Raw genomic sequence first — 16,340 nt, forward strand, 5'->3', positions numbered from 1 at the left:
AGGACCCGTGGAGCTGGAGAGGGCCCAAATGAGCAGGAGTGAGGGCTAAAAGAAAGAAAACACCTGGATTCACCTTTTCAGTGTTTCGTGGAAAACAAAGAGGCAGAAAATTCTCATTTTTGTCTTTTAAACTTTCCAAGCACTAAATCCCCCTCCGGCTTCTTTTAGCCAACACAAATAAATAATTTAGGATGTAAATTATTGAGAAAATTCGCGTTTTATTTCGTCTTTTAGTGATTTTGTAAGTTCGGGAGATGAAGTTGGCGTATTTAATCAGAAAGTGAAAGTTGCTCTGCTGTTTTAACGGGAGGAAAATGTGAATGAGTTCTTTTTATGACCTGATAAGAAACGTGAACGATCACCTCACGAGCCGCTTAGAGAAGAATTCTGGACGAGAAGCACCGACGTGCAGGAGCAGAGACTGAATTAGGGTTTAGATTAGGCCTCATCGTTCATAGAGAAGCTTTCAAATAACAGTAATGGTGAAGGCAAACGAAAAAATGAGATTATAATTTTTATTATATTTGACTTGATGAATTGATTTAAAATGGACTGAAATTCTGTCCTGGTTGTGTTGAATTTAATGTAAGAAACAAGTGTTTTATGGAAAATATAAAATCAGCTGTTCAGACGCGTTAATTTTTTAAATGATCAGAACAAAAACTTCTGATCAACATTTATTCGTTTTGGTCGATTAAGAAAACTATTCCGGAAAATTTGTTTGAACGTTTAAATTTTTTTATAAAGTATAAATAAATAAAATGAAGCTGAGGCGACCGGGGCCTGGATTGTCATTAGTTTTAAAAGCAGTTTAAATGGACACATAAAATAAAGTCTGTCTTCAGGCCTGTCACGCGCCTCTGGACGCCTCCAGTCCGGGCCCATGCTCCGCGCGCCCGCCCGCCTGCTCCTGATGGAGCTGTGAGCAGTTTTAGAGCTAAAATTTAAACCACGACGCAGAAAAACCTGTTTACACAAACACGTTCTCATTTTAACGTTTTTTTCTCTGTGAATAAAAATCTTTTTAAAGCTGAAACAGCCGAGTGGAAAATAAATACTTCATTTTTGGTTCTAGTAATTCTATCTATTATTTTATTTTTAGTAGAAAAAGTGAATGGACAATAAACTGACAACCAAAGTCTTGGTACAGGAAGAATCTCCGGTATCTTTCTGTAAAGAAGCCTCTGCCTGAACACACTGTGATGTTCCCTCATGGTGTAAATGAGAATTATTCTTTCTGTCCAGCAGCTATGGTGTAAATGTGAATTATTCTTTCTGTCCAGCAGCTGAGCACAGATAAAGTCCATGATTACATTTAATTATATTGTTTTTATTAATCTTATAATAATTTTACCTCATTTCTGGACTGAAGTCATTTATACAGTTTACTATTTATATGTCTGTCAATTATTATTATTATTATTATTATTATTATTATTATTATTTACCCCATTAATCATCCTTTATGGTTTATATATATATATATAAATATGTGTGTGTGTGTGTGTGTGTGTGTGTGTGTTAGGGATGGGCAGGGATATTTTGGTGTGAGTGTGGTTGCGGTAAGCGTGACAGGTGTCCAGAGGAGGATCCTGGTTTGAGGACCAGGTTCGGGGCTATCAGGGAGTCTGGCTGTGCTGAGGGCGGAGCATTAGCTGGGCGACAGGAGGCGTGGGAACCGTGGAGGGGGGAGCATTCGACAACACCTTCCTTTCAGCTAGGTATGGTGGAACCGAGGCTTTATGAAACATCAAGTCAACTTTGACACGACTGCCTGAAGTCGTCTCGCTGTGTGGAAACATTTGACACGGTGGAAGAGCGCCCTCTGCTGGCTGTGGGTGTCTGGCGCTTCAGAGGGATAACGGTAAGGTTTCCTCTCTGCACGTCCTGTCGCTTCCACCAAGTGTTGAATAAAGGAAACATTTTCTACCAGGTGTTCTTGTGTGTAATGACAGCGGCCAGCTACTCCCAGCTACTTCTGTGAACGGGAAGGTGTGAGGGAAAGTACTGGTGCAGCAGAGAGTGATGGTGTTACTGACTTCATCCAGGTGTTTTAACATGAATTCCAAAACAAACACTTGTGCAACTTGGTGAAGTGTCATAGATTTTTATTTAAAAAGGATTTTCTCAGTACTGTCTGGCTTCAGTCTGCTCCTCTTCTGGTACACTACCTCTCCAGCTTTGAAAACGTTGCACCTGAAAGAAACACAAGAATTAAATTGTAATTAAGCTACTTTAACATCATTAAACCTCTGCTGGTGATCAGAAAGCAGCTCGGTGTGGAAGGTCCTGCAGGTCGTGGTTTTCCTCTGATGCTTCTGGGTGTTTGAAAAGCTGATATCATTCAAACGTCTGGCTTCCCTTCAAACCCAAATGAGGATTGCTTGCTGGTGAGAGCTCCTCTCAGACCTTCGGTTTACAGTGTGGTTTAATTTATTTTACAGCACCGACTGACAACAAACTGCTGGAACTAGCAGAGCTGTGTGGTGTTCACTGCTAAAGCTGGTAGCTAAACATTCACCATGAAACAGGAAGTTCCTCACAGCAACTTCCTGCTCCGTCGTCCCCTCTCCCTCCCCCCAGCACCATATCGACCCTGGACGGGTCCACATGAAGATGAATAAATTAATTTATTTCATTTAAACATTGAAACAGCTCAGCCCGTAGTTTCCTGTTCATTAGTTCATGTTTATGCTTATAGCGTATTATTGACCACATTATTGTATTTCTACCAGAAGTTTTAGCCTTTTATCCAGTACAGTAATAGCTACCAACATAGCTAAAGGAACAGCTGGAAATAATGAACGCAGTGCAGATTTCCTTTATTTGACCTTATTCCCAGGAATGTTATTGATCTTTGAACATCATGTATTTAAACTCTACGTGCACTGCATGGTGTCACATTATTTCTTCAATGCGGGGAAAACCAGCACACAGAGTAACTCTCATCTCTCAGTGCTAACAGCCAGATAGCGGCCTTATGAATGAGGTGACTGGTGAGGGCCCGCTCCACCACTGCTTCATTCTGCTGCCCCCTCAGTCTGTGCTTGGGATCCACAACAGGGCTGGCTGCCACTGCAGGCCCCGTATCAGCTGTTCAGGTCAGGGTTTGGTCATGTTTCTGCAGGATGACTGATGGGTCTGTCCACCAGGGAGATGTTGTATGTGGATAGAAATGCCTTTTAACTCTGATCACCCTCCAATGCGACACCACTGTTCTTTATGACACATTCTTTAGAGGCAATGGAATTTCAGCCTCTATCTTCATTTTACATACACAGGGCGGCAAGATAAGAGAGGAATTTTCCAGAGGTATTTATTTTGGATGGGAGAGCTGGCTAAAGTTTGAGCATGCACTGCCTTGTTTAGGAGATTTCTCCCCTAATTTCTTGTCAGCTGGCAAACTGATGCTATAATGAGTCCAGATAAGATCTTCTCATGTTTGATTCACCACAGAAAGCGTTATGGACTGCTATGGCCACAGCTGATCCTAGATCACTAGAAGCCAGATCAGAGCTGATTCTTCTTCTCTTGGTGGCAGACGACTGTTCCTGCTCGCAGGGAGAAAGCTCTGGTCTCATTTGTTTTGTGTGGCTGGATGTGGGTGATGTGAAGAGGCTGTGGCCTGCCAGATGTAAGCCACTGGTTTAACTGGTTTAATTCATTCTGCCAGATGTAAGCCACTGGTTTAACTGGTTTAATTCATTCTGCCAGATGTAAACCACTGGTTTAACTGGTTTAATTCATTCTGCCAGATGTAAGCCACTGGTTTAACTGGTTTAATTTATTCTGCCAGATGTAAACCACTGGTTTAACTGGTTTAATTCATTATGCCAGATGTAAACCACTGGTTTAACTGGTTGAATTCATTCTGCCAGATGTAAACCACTGGTTTAACTGGTTTCGTTCATTCTGCCAGATGTAAACCACTGGTTTAACTGGTTTAATTTATTCTGCCAGATGTAATCCACTGGTTTAACTGGTTTAATTCATTATGCCAGATGTAAACCACTGGTTTAACTGGTTTAACTTATTCTGACAGGTGTAAGCCACTGGTTTAATTGGTTTAATTCATTCTGCCAGATGTAAACCACCGATTTAACTGGTTTAATTCATTCTGCCAGATGTAAACCACTGGTTTAACTTATTCTGTCAGATGTAAACCACTGGTTTAACTGGTTTAATTCATTCTGCCAGATGTAAGCCACTGGTTTAACTGGTTTAATTCATTCTGCCAGATGTAAACCACTGGTTTAACTGGTTTAATTTATTCTGCCAGATGTATACCACTGGTTTAACTGGTTTAATTCGTTCTGCCAGATGTATACCACTGGTTTAACTGGTTTAATTCATTATGCCAGATGTAAACCACTGGTTTAACTGGTTTAACTTATTCTGACAGGTGTAAGCCACTGGTTTAATTGGTTTAATTCATTCTGCCAGATGTAAACCACCGATTTAACTGGTTTAATTCATTCTGCCAGATGTAAACCACTGGTTTAACTTATTCTGTCAGATGTAAACCACTGGTTTAACTGGTTGAATTCATTCTGCCAGATGTAAGCCACTGGTTTAACTGGTTCCATTCATTCTGCCAGATGTAAATCACTGGTTTAACTGGTTTAATTTATTCTGCCAGATGTAAACCACTGGTTTAACTTGTTTAATTTATTCTGCCAGATGTAAACCACTGGTTTAACTGGTTTAATTCATTATGCCAGATGTAAACCACTGGTTTAACTGGTTTAACTTATTCTGACAGGTGTAAGCCACTGGTTTAATTGGTTTAATTCATTCTGCCAGATGTAAACCACCGATTTAACTGGTTTAATTCATTCTGCCAGATGTAAACCACTGGTTTAACTTATTCTGTCAGATGTAAACCACTGGTTTAACTGGTTGAATTCATTCTGCCAGATGTAAGCCACTGGTTTAACTGGTTTCATTCATTCTGCCAGATGTAAACCACTGGTTTAACTGGTTTAATTTATTCTGCCAGATGTAAACCACTGGTTTAACTGGTTTAATTCATTCTACCAGATGTAAGCCACAGGTTAAACTGGTTTAACTTATTCTGACAGGTGTAAGCCAGTGGTTTAATTGGTTTAATTCATTCTGCCAGATGTAAACCACCGATTTAACTGGTTTAATTCATTCTGCCAGATGTAAACCACTGGTTTAACTTATTCTGTCAGATGTAAACCACTGGTTTAACTGGTTTAATTCATTCTGCCAGATGTAAGCCACTGGTTTAACTGGTTTAATTCATTCTGCCAGATGTAAACCACTGGTTTAACTGGTTCAATTTATTCTGCCAGATGTAAACCACTGGTTTAACTGGTTTAATTCATTCTGCCAGATGTAAGCCACTGGTTTAACTGGTTTAATTCATTCTGCCAGATGTAAACCACTGGTTTAACTGGTTTAATTAATTCTGCCAGATGTAAGCCACTGGTTTAACTGGTTTAATTCATTCTGCCAGATGTAAACCACTGGTTTAACTGGTTTAATTCATTCTGCCAGATGTAAACCACTGGTTTGATTCATCCTGCCAGATGTAAACCACTGGTTTAACATGTTTGATTAATTGTGCCAGATGTAATCCACTGGTTTGATTCATTCTGCCAGATGTAAACCAGTGGTTTAACTTGTTTGTTTAATTCTGCCAGATGTAAACCACTGGTTTAACTGGTTTAATTTATTCTGCCAGATGTAAACCACTGGTTTAACTGGTTTAATTCATTCTACCAGATGTAAGCCACAGGTTAAACTGGTTTAACTTATTCTGACAGGTGTAAGCCAGTGGTTTAATTGGTTTAATTCATTCTGCCAGATGTAAACCACCGATTTAACTGGTTTAATTCATTCTGCCAGATGTAAACCACTGGTTTAACTTATTCTGTCAGATGTAAACCACTGGTTTAACTGGTTTAATTCATTCTGCCAGATGTAAGCCACTGGTTTAACTGGTTTAATTCATTCTGCCAGATGTAAACCACTGGTTTAACTGGTTCAATTTATTCTGCCAGATGTAAACCACTGGTTTAACTGGTTTAATTCATTCTGCCAGATGTAAGCCACTGGTTTAACTGGTTTAATTCATTCTGCCAGATGTAAACCACTGGTTTAACTGGTTTAATTAATTCTGCCAGATGTAAGCCACTGGTTTAACTGGTTTAATTCATTCTGCCAGATGTAAACCACTGGTTTAACTGGTTTAATTCATTCTGCCAGATGTAAACCACTGGTTTGATTCATCCTGCCAGATGTAAACCACTGGTTTAACATGTTTGATTAATTGTGCCAGATGTAATCCACTGGTTTGATTCATTCTGCCAGATGTAAACCAGTGGTTTAACTTGTTTGTTTAATTCTGCCAGATGTAAACCACTGGTTTAACTGGTTTAATTCATTCTGCCAGATGTAAACCACTGGTTTAACTGGTTTAATTCATTCTGCCAGATGTAAATCACTGGTTTGATTCATCCTGCCAGATGTAAACCACTGGTTTAACATGTTTGATTAATTGTGCCAGATGTAATCCACTGGTTTGATTCCTTCTGCCAGATGTAAACCAGTGGTTTAACTTGTTTGTTTAATTCTGCCAGATGTAAGCGACCGGTTTAACTGGCTTGATTCATTCTGCCATTTGTAAACCACTGGTTTGATTCATTCTGCCAGATGTAAACCAGTGGTTTAACTTGTTTGTTTAATTCTGCCAGATGTAAACCACTGGTTTAACTTGTTTGATTAATTCTGCCAGATGTAAACCACTGGTTTGATTCATTCTGCCAGATGTAAGCCACTGGTTTAACTGGTTTAATTCATTCTGCCAGATGTAAACCACTGGTTTGATTCATTCTGCCAGATGTAAACCAGTGGTTTAACTTGTTTGTTTAATTCTGCCAGATGTAAACCACTGGTTTAACTTGTTTGATTAATTCTGCCAGATGTAAACCACTGGTTTGATTCATTCTGCCAGATGTAAACCACTGGTGTAACTGGTTTAATTCATTATGCCAGATGTAAACCACTGGTTTAACTGGTTTAACTTATTCTGACAGGTGTAAGCCACTGGTTTAATTGGTTTAATTCATTCTGCCAGATGTAAACCACCGATTTAACTGGTTTAATTCATTCTGCCAGATGTAAACCACTGGTTTAACTTATTCTGTCAGATGTAAACCACTGGTTTAACTGGTTGAATTCATTCTGCCAGATGTAAGCCACTGGTTTAACTGGTTTCATTCATTCTGCCAGATGTAAACCACTGGTTTAACTGGTTTAATTTATTCTGCCAGATGTAAACCACTGGTTTAACTGGTTTAATTCATTCTACCAGATGTAAGCCACAGGTTAAACTGGTTTAACTTATTCTGACAGGTGTAAGCCAGTGGTTTAATTGGTTTAATTCATTCTGCCAGATGTAAACCACCGATTTAACTGGTTTAATTCATTCTGCCAGATGTAAACCACTGGTTTAACTTATTCTGTCAGATGTAAACCACTGGTTTAACTGGTTTAATTCATTCTGCCAGATGTAAGCCACTGGTTTAACTGGTTTAATTCATTCTGCCAGATGTAAACCACTGGTTTAACTGGTTCAATTTATTCTGCCAGATGTAAACCACTGGTTTAACTGGTTTAATTCATTCTGCCAGATGTAAGCCACTGGTTTAACTGGTTTAATTCATTCTGCCAGATGTAAACCACTGGTTTAACTGGTTTAATTAATTCTGCCAGATGTAAGCCACTGGTTTAACTGGTTTAATTCATTCTGCCAGATGTAAACCACTGGTTTAACTGGTTTAATTCATTCTGCCAGATGTAAACCACTGGTTTGATTCATCCTGCCAGATGTAAACCACTGGTTTAACATGTTTGATTAATTGTGCCAGATGTAATCCACTGGTTTGATTCATTCTGCCAGATGTAAACCAGTGGTTTAACTTGTTTGTTTAATTCTGCCAGATGTAAACCACTGGTTTAACTGGTTTAATTTATTCTGCCAGATGTAAACCACTGGTTTAACTGGTTTAATTCATTCTACCAGATGTAAGCCACAGGTTAAACTGGTTTAACTTATTCTGACAGGTGTAAGCCAGTGGTTTAATTGGTTTAATTCATTCTGCCAGATGTAAACCACCGATTTAACTGGTTTAATTCATTCTGCCAGATGTAAACCACTGGTTTAACTTATTCTGTCAGATGTAAACCACTGGTTTAACTGGTTTAATTCATTCTGCCAGATGTAAGCCACTGGTTTAACTGGTTTAATTCATTCTGCCAGATGTAAACCACTGGTTTAACTGGTTCAATTTATTCTGCCAGATGTAAACCACTGGTTTAACTGGTTTAATTCATTCTGCCAGATGTAAGCCACTGGTTTAACTGGTTTAATTCATTCTGCCAGATGTAAACCACTGGTTTAACTGGTTTAATTAATTCTGCCAGATGTAAGCCACTGGTTTAACTGGTTTAATTCATTCTGCCAGATGTAAACCACTGGTTTAACTGGTTTAATTCATTCTGCCAGATGTAAACCACTGGTTTGATTCATCCTGCCAGATGTAAACCACTGGTTTAACATGTTTGATTAATTGTGCCAGATGTAATCCACTGGTTTGATTCATTCTGCCAGATGTAAACCAGTGGTTTAACTTGTTTGTTTAATTCTGCCAGATGTAAACCACTGGTTTAACTGGTTTAATTCATTCTGCCAGATGTAAACCACTGGTTTAACTGGTTTAATTCATTCTGCCAGATGTAAATCACTGGTTTGATTCATCCTGCCAGATGTAAACCACTGGTTTAACATGTTTGATTAATTGTGCCAGATGTAATCCACTGGTTTGATTCATTCTGCCAGATGTAAACCAGTGGTTTAACTTGTTTGTTTAATTCTGCCAGATGTAAGCGACCGGTTTAACTGGCTTGATTCATTCTGCCATTTGTAAACCACTGGTTTGATTCATTCTGCCAGATGTAAACCAGTGGTTTAACTTGTTTGTTTAATTCTGCCAGATGTAAACCACTGGTTTAACTTGTTTGATTAATTCTGCCAGATGTAAACCACTGGTTTGATTCATTCTGCCAGATGTAAGCCACTGGTTTAACTGGTTTAATTCATTCTGCCAGATGTAAACCACTGGTTTGATTCATTCTGCCAGATGTAAACCAGTGGTTTAACTTGTTTGTTTAATTCTGCCAGATGTAAACCACTGGTTTAACTTGTTTGATTAATTCTGCCAGATGTAAACCACTGGTTTGATTCATTCTGCCAGATGTAAACCACTGGTGTAACTGGTTTAATTCATTATGCCAGATGTAAACCACTGGTTTAACTGGTTTAATTCATTCTGCCAGATGTAAGCCACTGGTTTAACTGGTTTAATTTATTCTGCCAGATGTAAGCCACTGGTTTGACTGGTTTAATTTATTCTGCCAGATGTAAGCCACTGATTTAACTGGTTTAATTTATTTTGCCAGTTGTAAACCACTGGTTTAACTGGTTTAATTCATTCTGCCAGATGTAAACCACTGGTTTACCTGGTTTAATTTATTCTGCCAGATGTAAGGCACTGGTTTAACTGGTTTAATTCATTCTGCCAGATGTAAACCACTGGTTTAACTGGTTTAATTTATTCTGCCAGATGTAAGCCACTGGTTTAACTGGTTTAATTCATTCTGCCAGATGTATACCACTGGTGTAACTGGTTTAATTCATTATGCCAGATGTAAACCACCGATTTAACTGGTTTAATTTATTCTGCCAGTTGTAAGCCACTGGTTTAACTGGTTTAATTAATTTTGCCAGATGTAAACCACTGGTTTAACTTATTCTGTCAGATGTAAACCACTGGTTTAACTGGTTTAATTCATTCTGCCAGATGTAAGCCACTGGTTTAACTGGTTTAATTCATTCTGCCAGATGTAAGCCACTGGTTTAACTGGTTCAATTTATTCTGCCAGATGTAAACCACTGGTTTAACTGGTTTAATTCATTCTGCCAGATGTAAACCACTGGTTTAACTGGTTTAATTCATTCTGCCAGATGTAAACCACTGGTTTAACTGGTTTAATTAATTCTGCCAGATGTAAGCCACTGGTTTAACTGGTTTAATTCATTCTGCCAGATGTAAACCACTGGTTTAACTGGTTTAATTCATTCTGCGAGATGTAAGCCACTGGTTTAACTGGTTTAATTTATTCTGCCAGATGTAAACCACTGGTTTAACTTATTCTGCCAGATGTAAACCACTGGTTTAACTGGTTTAATTCATTCTGCCAGATGTAAACCACTGGTTTAACTGTTTTAATTCATTCTGCCAGATGTAAACCACTGGTTTGATTCATTCTGCCAGATGTAAACCACTGGTGTAACTGGTTTAATTCATTATGCCAGATGTAAGCCACTGGTTTAACTGGTTTAATTCATTCTGCCAGTTGTAAGCCACTGGTTTAACTGGTTTAATTCATTCTGCCAGATGTAAACCACTGCTTTAACTGGTTTAATTCATTATGCCAGATGTAAACCACTGGTTTAACTGGTTTAATTCATTCTGCCAGATGTAAGCCACTGGTTTAACTGGTTTAATTTATTCTGCCAGATGTAAGCCACTGGTTTGACTGGTTTAATTTATTCTGCCAGATGTAAGCCACTGATTTAACTGGTTTATTTTATTCTGCCAGATGTAAACCACTGGTTTAACTTGTTTAATTCATTCTGCCAGATGTAAGCCACTGGTTTAACTGGTTTAATTCATTATGCCAGATGTAAACCACTGGTTTAACTGGTTTAACTTATTCTGACAGGTGTAAGCCACTGGTTTAATTGGTTTAATTCATTCTGCCAGATGTAAACCACCGATTTAACTGGTTTAATTCATTCTGCCAGATGTAAACCACTGGTTTAACTTATTCTGTCAGATGTAAACCACTGGTTTAACTGGTTTAATTCATTCTGCCAGATGTAAGCCACTGGTTTAACTGGTTTAATTTATTCTGCCAGATGTAAGGCACTGGTTTAACTGGTTTAATTCATTCTGCCAGATGTAAACCACTGGTTTACCTGGTTTAATTTATTCTGCCAGATGTAAGGCACTGGTTTAACTGGTTTAATTCATTCTGCCAGATGTAAACCACTGGTGTAACTGGTTTAATTTATTATGCCAGATGTAAACCACTGGTTTAACTGTTTTAATTCATTCTGCCAGATGTAAGCCACTGGTTTAACTGGTTTAATTTATTCTGCCAGATGTAAACCACTGGTTTAACTGGTTTAATTCATTCTGCCAGATGTAAGCCACTGGTTTAACTGATTTAATTCATTCTGCCATTTGTAAACCACTGGTTTAACTTGTTTAATTAATTCTGCCAGATGTAAGCCACTGGTTTAACTGGTTTAATTCATTCTGCCAGATGTAAACCACTGGTTTGATTCATTCTGCCAGATGTAAACCACTGGTTTAACTTGCTTGATTAATTCTGCCAGATGTAAACCACTGGTTTGATTCATTCTGCCAGATGTAAACCACTGGTTTAACTGGTTCAATTCATTCTGCCAGATGTAAGCCACTGGTTTAAATGGTTTAATTCATTCTGCCAGATGTAAACAACTGGTTTAATTTATTCTGCCAGATGTAAGCCACTGGTTTAACTGGTTTAATTCATTCTGCCAGATGTAAACCACTGGTTTAACTGGTTTATTAATTCTGCCAGATGTAAGCCACTGGTTTAACTGGTTTAATTTATTCTGCGAGATGTAAGCCACTGGTTTAACTGGTTTAATTTATTCTGCCAGATGTAAGCCACTGGTTTAACTGGTTTAATTAATTCTGCCAGATGTAAGCCACTGGTTTAACTGGTTTAATTCATACTGCCAGATGTAAACCACTGGTTTAACTTGTTTGATTAATTCTGCCAGATGTAATCCACTGGTTTGATTCATTCTGCCAGATGTAAGCCACTGGTTTAACTGGTTTAATTTATTCTGCGAGATGTAAGCCACTGGTTTAACTGGTTTAATTAATTCTGCCAGATGTAAGCCACTGGTTTAACTGGTTTAATTCATACTGCCAGATGTAAACCACTGGTTTAACTTGTTTGATTAATTCTGCCAGATGTAATCCACTGGTTTGATTCATTCTGCCAGATGTAAACCACTGGTTTAACTTGTTTGTTTAATTCTGCCAGATGTAAACCACTGGTTTAACTGGTTTAATTAATTCTGCCAGATGTAAGCCACTGGTTTAACTGATTTAATTCATTCTGCCATTTGTAAACCACTGGTTTAACTTGTTTAATTAATTCTGCCAGATGTAAGCCACTGGTTTAACTGGTTTAATTCATTCTGCCAGATGTAAACCACTGGTTTAACTTGCTTGATTAATTCTGCCAGATGTAAACCACTGGTTTGATTCATTCTGCCAGATGTAAACCACTGGTTTAACTGGTTCAATTCATTCTGCCAGATGTTAGCCACTGGTTTAACTGGTTTAATTCATTCTGCCAGATGTAAACCACTGGTTTAATTTATTCTGCCAGATGTAAGCCACTGGTTTAACTGGTTTAATTCATTCTGCCAGATGTAAACCACTGGTTTAACTGGTTTAATTAATTCTGCCAGATGTAAGCCACTGGTTTAACTGGTTTAATTTATTCTGCCAGATGTAAGCCACTGATTGAACTGGTATAATTCATTCTGCCAGATGTAAAGCACTGGTTTAACTGGTTTAATTCATTCTGCCAGATGTAAACCACTGGTTTAACTGGTTTAATTTATTCTGCCAGATGTAAGCCACTGATTTAACTGGTATAATTCATTCTGCCAGATGTAAACCACTGGTTTAACTGGTTTAATTCATTCTGCCAGATGTAAACCACTGGTTTAACTGGTGTAATTTATTCTGCCAGATGTAAGCCACTGGTTTAACTGGTTTAATTTATTCTGCCAGATGTAAGCCACTGGTTTTACTGGTTTAATTCATTCTGCCAGATGTAAACCACTGGTTTAACTGGTTTAATTAATTCTGCCAGATGTAAGCCACTGGTTTAACTGGTTTAATTTATTCTGCCAGATGTAAACCACTGGTTTAACTGGTTTAATTTATTCTGCCAGATGTAAGCCACTGGTTTAGCTGGTTTAATTCATTCTGCCAGATGTAAACCACTGGTTTAACTGGTTTAATTCATTCTGCCAGATGTAAACCACTGGTTTAACTGGTTTAATTCATTCTGCCAGATGTAAGCCACTGGTGTAACTGGTTTAATTCATTTTGCCAGATGTAAGCCACTTTTTCTTTGAGTGTTTTCAAGATACATATGGAGATGCTCGGTCTGAGCTTGCATGAGCAGAGGTTACATCTGATCTTCAAACAGACAATAATGAACCAAAGAAGCAACAAAGAAGGTTTGTTTTGGTTTGGTTTATTTATTTCAGTGTCATGGACAGAATGTGCCCTGCCCGATGGGGCCCGATGTTCTCTGTCTTAAATTCCAGGCCTTCTCAATAAATCTAGATAACATATAAACCTTGTCCTGGAATAACCAACTCAACATGTCAAATTCATCCAAGACAGGTCAGCTTTCTTCTTTTGTACTTTTCCAAACAAAAGTTTCCTAATATTATCGTACTTCGTATTTGGTTATGTCCAGCCATGATGACTTACTGGTCTATGATCTTCAAAACGTTGTCAGAAGCTCTTAACCTCCAACCTAATGCAGTAATGGCCATATTCGATACCAAGGATAGAAGATACTCTACAATAAGCCAAACTTATAAAAATAAGCCAGTGTGTCACTGTGGTGTTGTCACCTAATGCATTTTTTATGATTCAGTCATACATGTAAACCGAAGGTACCGCACAGGTCCTATACACCAACTGTAACGATCCTGGATTTATTTTGAATGAATGATCCTCCCGCCATCCCCCTTTTTTTTGGTCTCATTATTGTCACTGCTGTTGTTGAATGATTATTACTGTCTTCATTTCTATTGCCCTTTTTTTTTCTCTGAGTGGATGTCCCAACATTCCAGGGTGTGGGTAGTTATTACTTGATAATTCTAATATGAGCACTTACCTTCAGACTCCTGTCCTGTGCATTTGTCTCTATGTACATATCCTGTACCACCAGTACTCAATAAAAAATGCACTGAAAAAAAGAGTACATGGCAAAAAGTTAAATACATTGCTGAAGCAGAAGGTGGCTGTGCCAGTGTTGGAACCACCTGAAAGAGCAGTATTTCCACTGACCACAATCCAAGATGTGCAGGCCATGGACGAGCAGCTCAGCAACTCGGGCTGCATGGTGGTGTGGTGGTTAGCACTGCAGCCTCACAGCAAGAAGGTCGCTGTCTCGAGTCTCGGTGGTGGGAGGTGTGAACCTCAGAGGCGGTGTGCATGTTCTCCCCATGCATGCGTGGGTTCTCTCCGGGTTCTCCGGCTTCCTCCCACTGTCCAAGGTCATGCACGTTGGGTTAAGGGACTATAAATTATCTGTCATGTCATATGTGTGTCGGCCCTGCAATGGACTGGTGACCTGTCCAGGGTGTACCTGCCTCTCACCTGTAATGGACCAAGTGGTAGATAATGAATGAATGTATTTGGCACTGAAATATAATCTTAGCTGTTAACTAATTACTCTTTTTTTCTTTCCTGTGCCTTTCACTCAAAACAATCAGATTGCCATGTTGGGGGAAATAGGAGGTTCTTCACTGGATGATGCCACCAGAAGAATGATGGCATTCCCCATGTCCAATGAATTGACACTTCAGTTCAAGCTTTTCTGTACACACCAGGATGTCAGTTTTTGGATTCTGGGGAAAAAATAAATATATAAATAAAAAAATAAAATCCTTCCTTTTTTCAGCTTGGTCCAATGAGTCCCAGATAATGTGACTAGAGGGTTTTATACTTTTCATGTTGCCTACTAAAAGGAGCAAATTCTTAACGTTCTCTTCATTTTGATTTTCTGAACCTTAATGTAAAACCACAGAATACTAAATATTACACAGACATATGGTTTATTACCAAATGTAACGGCCTAGTGTTTGTTCTCTCCTAATTACCAATGGATTTTGAAATTGCAAAAATGTGTGTTATACAATGAACAAAGATTAAAGACAAATATGAAACCCGCATATTCTGAAGACATTTTGAGACTAAAATTAAACTGCTCAGTAACATGAGGTGAAAACTTTAAGATAATTTCAAAGTATAAACAAAATTCAGCTTACTTGTAACAATAAAAACAAAAGCCTGCAACCCTGTTACATCCCACCTGAAATTCCTCACCTGTCTGGAAGCCATCTCACACACACACACCTCCTGGTTATATTTACAAGGTCTGTCAAACACTCTTGGAATGGTGTGAAGTGCCTGTTTACTACAGAGTCAAACAAAGCTGCTACGTCCGTGTGAAGCAAACTGAACTCTGTTTCTGCCTGACTCTTGTCCTCCTCTGAAAGGAATGGGTCGGTACCAAATACTTACTCTCTAGTCAGTGAACTCCCCACTTCTGTCTGTAGAAATCTGCAGCAGCAGAAGCTTCAGGGAGAAGGTCTTCGGGGACCTTTGCCTTGCAACCACACTGTGCCAAATTGTTGGGAATGCCTTTGCCTGAAATAAATGAAAAAAAGGAGAAGAGAGAGAAGATAAAATAAGATTACCAACTTATTCCTTAATTTTCACCATTATCCGTCTAATAGACAGAGTTAATTCACAATGCCAAAAAATGACAGGTAATATGTCTTTACAGCATAAATTCTCATTTTTAGTAGGACAAGCACAGGTTACTTGACAAATAATGCTAACCAGCATGTATGTGAGGATGTGGAGTTTTACTAGATATACCTGAACTTAACATCAAATCAACTTTGATTAATAAAATACTGCAGTATGTCAAGTCTGTTAGAATGAAGTACTTTGCTTCTGTAGTTGACTTGGGATTGCAGTTTTGACCAAAAAAAAAAAAAAAAAAAAAAAAAAGAATGAAATGAAAATAATCAGTTGATGTGAATTATCATGGTTTATTTTTTGTTTGTTTGTTTGTTTTTTTTGTACATGGTGATGTAGTTTTTTTCCCTCTGAGACAAAAATGAAGGAGGTAAAAACCCATTCGTAAACATGTTTGTGTTCATGTTTACTAAACAACAGTTTAAGGCTAAGTGTGTTCAGTGTGCTCTGAGGTCCAGTACAGGTTTAAATATGAAACCAGAGACCTGTAATACGAAGCCAGAGTAACCTACTCTGGCTACCTCGCTGTCACCTGGGTTGACGTTGGTGATCTGGATAGGCGGTACTACGAAGCTGGTTATCACCTCAGTAATCCAACCCAGG

Source organism: Melanotaenia boesemani, chromosome 13 (assembly GCF_017639745.1).
Source record: "Melanotaenia boesemani isolate fMelBoe1 chromosome 13, fMelBoe1.pri, whole genome shotgun sequence".
Lineage (NCBI taxonomy): Eukaryota > Metazoa > Chordata > Actinopteri > Atheriniformes > Melanotaeniidae > Melanotaenia > Melanotaenia boesemani.